The 5793-nt window shown below is 38.3% G+C and overlaps 1 long non-coding RNA gene across 3 annotated transcripts; it reads right to left on the reverse strand.

Moving 5' to 3' along the window:
• Positions 1–256: 256 nt before the first annotated feature.
• On the reverse strand, positions 257–3587 carry LOC104600119 (uncharacterized). 3 transcript variants are annotated; one of them, XR_016076023.1, is made up of 5 exons: positions 3408–3587; positions 2970–3090; positions 1281–1472; positions 736–811; positions 257–445 (listed from the first exon to the last, which is right to left on the reverse strand). It is a non-coding gene; the product is annotated as an uncharacterized LOC104600119 (long non-coding RNA). The 3 variants fall into 3 exon arrangements; XR_735626.2 differs by having other exon boundaries at positions 3395–3587; XR_016076022.1 differs by having other exon boundaries at positions 2970–3587.
• Between the last annotated feature and the right edge of the window lie 2206 nt (positions 3588–5793).

Here is a 5793-nt window from a genome sequence, read left to right on the forward strand (position 1 = left end):
GATTTTTTTAAAGTTTTTTCATTATTGAAAACTAGATCTGCAGCGTTTTTGCACAATCTAGTTTTTGAACAAAAAACTTCTCAGTTTCTCATTGATAATAACATGTATGACCATCCTAACACTCCTATTTTGATATTAATTGCAAGAGATTTTGGGAGATATTAATTGTATTTGGTTTATGTAGTCATATATAGCACTACAGGTAGATCGATAGAGAGAGAGAGGGCGAGAAAATCCAAAGAGATATAGAAGAATAGAAAAAAGGCAATAGAAAACTTGATATTTTCCTGTCCATGCTTCTTATCTTTGTGGAAGACAATAGAAAAAAAGGCAAAAAAAAAAAAGATGACATTTTCAGCCACCACAAACACATTATAGCAACTTATACGGGCAGGTGGAAATAGCCTGTCAAATCTCTCAGTTGCAACTTCCCTGTTCTCTCCCTCTGTGTCAACCAAAACATGAAAAGCAGAAAAAAAAAAGAAAAAAAAATATGAGCAAATAATAATCAATGACTTAGTAACACATTGATCACATGATATGGTTCGCCAAAAATATATGATTGCATTTCTAATTGGATCGGATTGTACGCACAAGATTATACTGCTTGGTCCTACTGAATGATCTGTGCTATTTTTAAGCTGTACTAGTCCATTGCATCTAATTGATTATGAAAACTGAAATTTCCTCTTCTTTTTAAGAAGCAAAACACATGAAAAGAGCAGCAAGTATGACCTGTAAAGCGAGGCTGCTTTGAGCGGGTTTAGTGCCACTGCTTTTTGCATTTGAATTAGTCATTTCACTCACCTCTCTAATAAAAACAAAAAGAGAAGGCAAATGGGTCAGTCTGTTTAAACTTGGGAACTTAACATCCCACCTCATAGTTAAAAGATTAACTAATCTAAAGTGCATGGTGACCAATATAGTACTCCCCAATCCAAATGGAACCAGTTGGGGGCTGGGCTTAAAATTCATATATAATCTCAAGAAACAACAGAGAAGATTCTCCTTCATCAGCACAGCTGTTTAACTTTTATATAGATCCTCAAATCTGTCTGAGGACTAGTGCGAAAGAATGTTAAGATCATATTATTCACCATTTCTTGCGCCATGAGTCATTTAGCAGCAGTGAATTGGGGAGGGGGGTGGCAGGTAAGATTGTTAAGCCCTTCTTGTGCTATAGGACAGTAGTGAGTTGGTGTTCCAAGGATACTAAAATATGGAAAGTATGAAATAACTCCCTGGAAACAAACAATAAAGACAGAAGGATGGCCAAAAACCTGATAAATTTTGACAAGGTTGAGTAAGTTCATCAAGGCTAGCTTCCTCATCTCAATTCTGTCCTGCAGATAAAGTATCATAGAAATCTGACAATGGATCAATCTTGCAACATGGCATACCCTGCCTCTCTTCTCTCTTTGCAATACTGCATTAAGAACTGCTTCACGCTCTCCATTGTTTGTTTGCTGAAACTGTGTACCATGAGGAGAAAGTATGTCATCAAAGTCATCATTGTTTTGGGTGTTCAAACAACACAGACATTTTGACAATTACTACTGTTACTCTTAGTTAAAATGTTATTATACTCAAATTATTCCTCTCACAAACTTGATGTGCTATTAGAACATTCCTTCTGGATTTTATTTAATTATCATGTTGGATGGAGCCACAGAGAGGTGAGTATGTAAACCATAAAACCAATGACTTGAGCTTGATATAGAGACCTTGGTGTATACTTATTTCATAGATAAAGTGGTGAAGGTTTATGAGAAAGATGAGTAGTAAGTAGCAACACAAGTTCTTTATGGAGCCTTGAAACAGAATGAAAACTATAAAATCCTCACTCAGTCAACAATATTTCATAGACAAGTGTCTTCCAATTGTACTTGTTAATATAATACATGACCACCTGTCCTTCTAAATAATATTTCACTTTTCTTTTGTTTTTTCTTAAAATAGATAAATTATGAGAATATAGATAAATCATGATATCCAAAGAAAAACTTCTTCTGCACATATAAACAAAAAAAAAAAAGAAAAAACATTTAAGAGGCTTTATATTATTTGTAATTTGTAATCAGCTATATATCATTTTGTTTAAAAGAAAGACATCAACCTAAATTAAATATCAAGAAATTAAAAACAACATCAACAAATAAAGCAAAAAGCAAAACTAATTTGTAAAGAAAAGTCAACAATGTTATCTATTATGTATAGCATGTGGCAAAACCCCATTTGTTTTTGTTCAGAAGGGAAGAGGTTCAATATCCAGTCCACCCCTCCCAACACCCCAAATATCAAGGACCAGAATTGTGTAAATGACCTTTTCAGTTTTTATGGTTTAAAATTTTGATAGACTCATTGAAAAACAACTAATTCACTGAATTGGAATTTTTAAAGTTTATGTACTATTTACAGGTCCCTATCCTTGAATTGGAGTTCTTAGCCAATTATCTAGCAGAGCTAACTCTGGTTGAGTATGCATTCTTGAAGTTCCTTCCTTCCCTCATTGCAGCATCTGCTGTATTCCTTGCCAGATGGACATTGGATCAGAAATGTCACCCATGGCTCTGCATTCTTTCTATTCTCTTCCAGATACGAAAATTACAGTTCTAGCACTTCAAGATTTGCAAATCAATACCAAAGGTTGCCTAACCGACCTAATTTTGAATCACAAAAACCAGCAAACGGATCCAATTATGAACATAGCAACCATAATAATAACCATGTATTAGATGGGCTATTTGTGAAATCCAATGAAATTTATCTTCAATAGATTCTCCATGAAAAAATTATTTTTAGCAATTAGATGTCAAGAGGATTACCAAAAAAAATTCTTAGCAAAATCAAAGAATACCCAAAGAAATACAACCATAGACTGAGGATATTGTGCAAAATTAAATTCTGTATAGCAATTTAAAAAAAAAAGCAAAAAACAAAATTAATTTCTAAAAGAAAAGAAAACGTACCTGAATACAAAGATAAAATAACATCACTTCCATATTTATAAGAAAACACCTTAACAGTCATTAATTGTCCATAACAATCAAATGGCAGATTTTCAAAACTTTTCTGAGCATAGCACGACAACTGTGAAATAAAACATGCAGAAATCAAATTAAAGCAACACATAAGTAAACATGCAAAATATGATATATTAGTAGATAATAAGAAAATTTACAAATGAGGGATTAAGGAAATTGAGAGAGGGCAAGTTAGGAATTATAGACATAAAACGATAGAAATCGGTCTAATCGGAGATCCACATGTCTTGGTGTGGCTCCAGTTTGCGGAAAAAAGAAACAGTCAATGCACTCGAACAGGGGGAAGGGCAAAAGGAAAGAAAAAGAACCCAATTCACGACTGAAATCCTGAATTTCTTTGGTGACCTTACCCTTCCATTTTACCTGGCCAAAGCCTATAGCGAGCTGCTAAAGCTCTTGCTCTGACATGCCATGGAGAACGCGAGAATCCAGTTGAGACTGAGAAACGATTATTAACCTGGCAAGCCGGCCAAGGGCTCACAAACCCCTTCTTTTCAGGCGCGTCGTTTTGTAATAGTAGTGATGCATTCATGTCGACAGGTGCTGCTTTCTGAAGCACACGGTGGCAGACATTGCCGGTTGCGGAGGTAGAGCAAATTGCCGACGATCTGCCCCAACTGGAGCAAAGAGCGAGGTGGACGAGAGACAAAGCGATGTTGGTTCCGTAGCAGAAACAGCAGAGAGAGTGACCGAACGCTCCGAGCGTGCCATGGCACAAATTAAATCCGGGAAGAAAGAATTCTGTGGCTGCAAGATTCATGCAACCATCCTGCTTTTTTCACACGCGATGAGCACACGGTGGCAGACATTGCCGGTTGCGGAGGTAGAGCAAATTGCCGACGCTCTGCCCCAACTAGAGCAAAGAGCGAGGTGGACGAGAGACAAAGCGATGTTGGTTCCGTAGCAGAATCGGCAGAGAGAGTAGCCGAACGCTCCGAGCGTGCCGTGGCACAAATTAAATCTGAGAAGAAAGAAGCGATTTTCGCACGGGAAGATAGATTTCACGTATACCTTTTCCTGGGAAGAGAAGCGATTTTCGCACGCGAAAACAAATTTCACGTGAGGATACCTTATACTGCGGGAAGAGAAGGCCACGTCGTCTTGACGAAGGCCCTTCCCGGCTTAGTAATATGAGGTGGTTCAATTGTGGGTAAATGGCAAATTCGAGCCTAGCCGGTTGCCTCCTGGGCCCAATGTTCTGCAAATAAAAATACCGAGGACTGTGTCATGGGTTGGAACAAAGCGACCTGAAAGCCTCCTATGCGGCCCAACCCAGAAGTTGCCATGCGTGAGACTGACCACTGCCTATATGATAAATCATGAATCAGCCTTCAATAGTGGAATTTGAGATTTTGTAACTTTTGGAACTTTGCCCTATAAACATGGTGGATCCCATGAAATGCAGTGATAACTAAACAACTGTTTGGTTCATGGTTGGAATTGGAATTGTTTATTCTCTGCTGCTTGATTCATACAGGAATCAGAATCAGATTCCATAAAATATGAATGATTCCCAATTAGGGTTGGCGTGAGGTAAAGAGAAAGAGGGTTTAGGGGTTTTAAGTCACTTATCTTTTTTATTGTCATTGGAATGAAATTCTCGTTTCCATGGAGGAGGCTGAAAATAACCATTCCTTCAAAGGATAAGTGGACTGCAATCCACCTCAGAAATCTGAATTGCAGCCCCACCCTTAGAAATCTTAGCTCCACCCTAGGGCTAGACTGAACTATAAAATCCCCTTCCTTCAAACGTGGGAATGGGAATTGAAATTCTATTTTGCCCAACCAAACTGCTTAGAATAAGAACGATTCCAATTTTGATTCCAGATCTCTATCTTACTAACCAAATGGAAACAGACCAAAAAAATACAGGATTAATAATAGTAACTAGTAAGCAAAAGACAATGAAATTTATAGAATTCTTCATTTCTTTCCATTCATAGATTCCTCCCCTCATGTGTCTGAACTAGACCTGTTCACAGGCTGGGCTGGGTTGGGCCAGGTTTTGTCTTTACATTAACAGAATATGTTAAAAATCCAAATCCGAGCCTAGCCCGACCATCGGGCCTAAGTCTTGAGCTTGAGCCTAGCTGTCATATAAAGCCTGAAGCCTGGGCCCGAACCTCAACCTGGCCAAAAATTTGGAATTTTTTTTCTTTTTTATTTAATTAAAAACTATTTTATTTATATTAAAAGACCTCAAAACCTAAGAAATAATGAAATACCTCACTAGTCACTATTAAATCAAGTTAGGCTTGGACTCAAGTCCTGGCTCGAAAAAAGGTCGAATCCAATGTTTTAAGCCCAAATCCAAACCTACAAACCTGAAACCCTGTCCAAGCCCGACTTAGACCAAGCCGAGCCGGGCCGTCCCATTGGGCTATCCGGCTCATGAACAGGTCTGGTCCGAAGTGAACTGTAAGGTGTGAATTGCATAAACTGGTTTCTTACTACCATTGAGTTGTTTATATTCATCGCATCAGCCTTCCATGTCCACAGTGCTTTCCCCGCGACGTGGGGAGCCAGTATGGTTCCTCTAGACAGCAGACGCTGACGAACATAGACAGTCAAAATTTTCTGACTAGGAACGGGTTAATATCCGTAAATAATGCGAGAACGAGGGTCACTCTTTTCTGAGGGGGCCGTGAGGTTTCTGGGCTTCTGGGGCATCGACGCGTTCCCACCGGCCTCGCGTTCCTGTACTAATCCATTAATTATTGATAAATAATCAAAATAAAATTTGTCAAAT

Source organism: Nelumbo nucifera, chromosome 5 (assembly GCF_055504915.1).
Source record: "Nelumbo nucifera cultivar China Antique chromosome 5, China Antique-T2T, whole genome shotgun sequence".
NCBI lineage: Eukaryota > Viridiplantae > Streptophyta > Magnoliopsida > Proteales > Nelumbonaceae > Nelumbo > Nelumbo nucifera.